Source organism: Gossypium arboreum, chromosome 5, assembly GCF_025698485.1.
Source record: "Gossypium arboreum isolate Shixiya-1 chromosome 5, ASM2569848v2, whole genome shotgun sequence".
Lineage (NCBI taxonomy): Eukaryota > Viridiplantae > Streptophyta > Magnoliopsida > Malvales > Malvaceae > Gossypium > Gossypium arboreum.
Genome location: NC_069074.1, coordinates 11,939,315 through 11,944,566, shown reverse-complemented (window position 1 = coordinate 11,944,566; position 5,252 = coordinate 11,939,315).

Below are 5,252 nucleotides of genomic sequence, written 5' to 3'. Positions count from 1 at the left end.
TCGTGAAAAAGAAAGATAGATCTCTAAGGCTGTGCATAGACTACAGGCAGTTAAACAGGGTTACAATTAAAAAATTTATATTATAGATCAAGAAATCAAGGATAAATGAGGAAAAGAGAAAATTCCAGAATAGTACCAGAAATCTCTACAACTACTGCAAATTTTTTCGGGTAAGTTCGTACGGTTAAATTATTAAATTTCAATATTATTTTATGAATGGTGATTAATATTTATGTACGTTAATTGTTGAAAATAAGTAAATTACGTACAAAATTTATGAAATTGAACTGAGTATTTCGGAGGAACGAAAAGCAGGAAATGAGTACGACCTTTCAGTGAAAAAGATGAATTGACGGTAAATTACCCAAGTAAACCGAGATTCAGCATTGTTGCAAATTCTCGTGTTTACTTGCTATTTAGCTCTTGCGAGCTTCCGTTAACTCATATGAGTTTCAGTTAACCCTTTTGAGGTTTCAGTTCAGCTCTGGTGAGCTTTAGTTAGCCTTCGGGCTTCCGTTCAGCACTTATGTGCTTCAGTTAGTGTTCGGGCTCCCGTTTAGCACGTATGTGCTTCAGTTAGCCTTCGGTCTTCCGTTTAGCACTTATGTACTTCTATTAGACTTCGACCTTCAGATCACGTTGTACTCAAATCCGTAAGTCGTTCCTTAAATTGACAAATTGGTAAGTCGTAATTGTAACGTGTGGAAAAAGAAATGTAAATAATGTTATCATTATTTTTTAGCTCAATTAAGTAAATTATTTTTAAAATGAGATTATGACATACAGAATGAAAGTAACTTACTTGAAATGTCCATATGATTTGAATTTTAGAAACTAATATTTGGTAAGGTTTATGGTTTAAGCCGACGAACTTACTAAGCTATAGTTAGCTTACTTGTAATGTTTATTGCTCTTTGTAGATTAACGAGAGGGTCAGAGGATCGGATCATCACGCTCAAGTTACACTATCTCGATTTTTTGGTAGATTTTGTTATAAATACTTTAAATGGCTTATATGGCATGTATAGGAGCTTATATGACTATGTTTTGTATCAACTCATGAATATATTAGTTAAGTTAATATAAGTTGATATATGATATGAATGGAAATTAATTAAGATGTTTAAATACTACTTGAAAGTATGAATGGATATAATGTTAGATAAAATAAGGATTAGTAATATTGTTATGAGACGAATGTAATTTTGATGAAGATTGTATTTGTTGAGTTGTTGTTGTGTTGAATTGGTTGCAAATTTGAAATTGCAGGGAAGGTTAGATGTTTCTAAAGGGTTATATTGAATTTTTAAAAAAAAATAATTATTATATTACGAAAAATTTCCGGAGTACTTGAATAAGTCCCTATTCATTTATAATACGTGATTTAGGCCTCGAGGGTTCATAAAAGAGACTTAATGATTTAATTTTAATATATTTATTGTTTATTCATGAATTGTTTGTAAATTAACCAATATGTTCGATAATGCCTCGTAACCCTATTTCGGCGACTGTTTGGGATTAAGGGGTGTTACATTTATTGGTATCAGAGTCAGGTTGAGTTACTCTAGTCTTCGATCGTTCAGGTACCGATGTAGCTCGAATGGAATCATCCTTAAACTTTTTAATCGGAATTACTGAAAATGATTTAGAGGAGCTTCTTTTATAAGATTATTTATTTCTTCTTTCCCGTTGCATCTTTCTATTGTACACTTCTTCCATCTTTTGAGCTAGAATTGTGAGTTTTAAAATAAAGGGTAATGAATGGTACCATTATATTAAAATCATTAGGAAGCATGCGGTTGAGTATTTCTTAGTGTTATATACAGTGAACCCATACTCGTTTTGGAGCTTTCTTATCAAGTGGCATTTTCCAAATCAAGAATCTCATATTGTTAGTGATCTATTTACCGAGGTCAATATGGAATAGATTTAAAGTTCTATTTTAATCCTGGTCTCGTTCAAAACATTAGGTGTGTATGGTTTTGATGTCAAATTTTACCAAGCAAATAGGGACATAGTAGGAAACAATGTCTTTCAGATGGTTCAATATGTTTTCTCGGGAGGAGATTTGGACCCGAAACTTAACCTAACTTTCTTGGTCCTTATTCCTAAAAGCATTGGTGTAGAGTTGATTAGTCAATATAGGCTCATTAGCTTATGTACGGTTTTGTATAAAATTACTACAAATACTATTTTTATTCGTCTTCGATAAGTTATGCATGTGCTAGGAAAATAAAATCAATCAAGTTTCATTGCATCGCAAAATATTTTTGATAACAATATTGTTGCCCAGGAAGTGATTCACTATGAAGAATACAATGTGCAAAAAGGGTTGGATTGTAATCAAGGTAGATCTTGAGAAGGCTTATGACAGGGTGCGGTGGGATTTTTTTAAATAACACTCTCTTGGATGCTAGGCTTTTAGAACCGTTTGTTAGAATAATCACGCAGTGCGTTCATTATCGACAATGCAATTGCTTTGGAATAGATTCGTTTCAGATAATTTCAAACCAATTAGAATGGTGCTACAAGGAAATCTGTTCTTTGCATACCTTTTTATTCCTAGCATGGAACGATTAGGTCACTTGATTAAAGTAGTTATTGAGGAAGAAGGATGGGAACCATTAATGCTGTCACGTAGACGATCATACATGTCTCATCTATTTTTTGCCGTTGATCTGAAGCTTTTCTGTTGAGCCGATGAAAATGGAGCGGATTGCCTGAAGCACATTCTAGATGAATTATGTCTTTTTTTTTTCCGCAAAGTTAATAGAAATAAGACTCAGTCAATTTTTTCTCACAGTGTGTCTGAGGAACTAGCAATAGTTATATGTGGAAAGCTGGGTTTCTCTAGAGTTAACAACTTGGGGAAATATCTCGGTATGTCATTTTTCATAACAGTCTAGACAAAAATTTTCAATTTATTTTGAGTAAGATTCAGAATCTACTGAAAGGGTAGGATGCTAGTAAGTTGTCATTTTCTTATTGCCTCACATTGTTTAAGTCAATATTACTTACAATTCCCAATTATTTTATGGTTACGGCTAGAATTGCAATCACGATCTACAAGGAAATTGACAAGCTAGCTCACAGTTTCTTCTAGGGAACATCAATTTCAGGTAAAAAACCATCACTTTTTATCTAAAAAGATTATTATATGCCGATGTTGAATTGAGATTTATGGATTCAAAAGTTTTAAGACCAAAACAAATTATTTCTTTAAAGTTGGGGTTTAATTTGGTCGCTAACACGAAGAATTTGTGGGTTCGTATTCTATGTAATAAATACAATGTTCATGGAATATACTAGTTGACATACGTCAAAATTACTGCTCGTTCATATGGCGATCCATTACAAGTTTTTGGAATGATGTTAAATAGGTCTACATTTGGAGTAATCGTGATGGGAGCTTGGTAAGTTTTTGGAATGATGCTTGGTTAAGGGATTCTGGTCTGTTAAAGTCGTAGTGTTTTGGTAATGAACCATTGGAAGAAACTCTTCGTGTGTATGACCCTGTAACGCTGTTATCTGCTACATTCAAATGGGTCTGAGGTTGAATCATTTTTTAAATCTCTTTTTTCAATGTAACAAAGGACGAAGAAAAAAAGAAATATTGTTTGTCAAAAAAAAAAGGAAACTCGCAATTGTTTTTTTATTCCCAAGACAAGACTTCTTTCCTTTGGTTCTATATTCCTATCCTGAAATAATGAATTGAGTTTTTATAGGCATTTTTGACGCCGCTATTGAAATAGCCTTTCTGGCTATATTTTCGGCTACTCCACTCATTTCATAGAGTATTCTGCCCGGTTTAACGACAGCTACCCAATACTCGGGAGATCATTTCCCCGAGCCCAATACCCAAAACAAAAAAAAAAAGAAAAAGAAACCCTAAATCACCTAATCCCACTGCCTTAGTTGCATTGATAGTGCAAATAGCACTTGCCTCCACTACCGTTTGCCTGCCATACAAAAAGAAAAAAAGACATTAAGTATATATATATATAAAATAAAGTTTGTAAATGGCTATAAAAAGGCCATACTAAAACCATTGTAAAGGGAGAAGAAATTTTTTTTTGGAGCAAATATAAAAAAAAAAGAAGCATTTGACAATTTTTAGATCTAAGCACAAAAGAAAGCAGAGATCCAAGCAACACCAAAGAAACAGGAAAATAAAAGTTGAAATATCAAGAATCAAAATCTAAAACAAAAGGACATAAAAAAACAAAAAAAAGCAAAAAATAAAAAAATACTAAGACCGGCGGGGCATATGCCGGCTTGTTCACCGGACTTTAACTCTGGCTAGGGGGTGAGAGAAATGGAACTCGCGACCTGACCTGCCTAGAAAGAGGATCCACGCATTTTTTTTAGCGGAAGAGCTATTTGCACATTTAGCCCTTCCACTTTTTCATGTCTTTATAATCAAGTTATTGCTACTTTAACTTCGGCCTTGGAATATGTCCCGTTTTTCAATTTGGTCCTCGACTACGCGCTGCTTTTTAGGATGGGGAATATTTGCGTTTCAAGACTTCTAGGATATGCATGCTGCAATTTGGTTGTTTTTCTTTTGTTTTCTTTGAAATTCACCCCAAAATTCGCTTTTGCTTCGATTTTCGTCCCTCTTCTACTCTTTCTCATTATTTTACTTTAATTTTAATTTTATTCATGCTATTATATTTTAATTATGTTATATTTTTGTCATACTTATATATATTTTTATTATATATATATTATATAGTATTATTAATAGTTTTACTATTATTGTTTTTATTTTTTTATGACACCTATGTACTCTATAAATATATATGTATTATGTTCCATATCACACATATTTATATATCAATATTATATTATATATATTTCTTTTTAAATACTATATATATATGTGTGTGTATTTAGATATTATATGTATGATATTTATGTTATGTACATACTTTTAATATTATCATGTATTTATTTTTTACATATGTATATATCTATGTAATATCATTAATAGTTATTTTTAATATTATTATGCATATCTGTGTAAATGCTTTAAATATTGTATTTTTATTATGTATATATTTTAATACGGATACATTTTTATTACTCGTATATATATTTTAATATTGTATTTTTATTGTTATGCATATACTTTAATACTATATCATTTTTATTTTTATTTTTCATATCATCTTATGTTTATGTTTTTCAAACTATATCATGTATATATATTTATATAGTTATTAATAGTGTTTTTTTATTATGTTTATTTC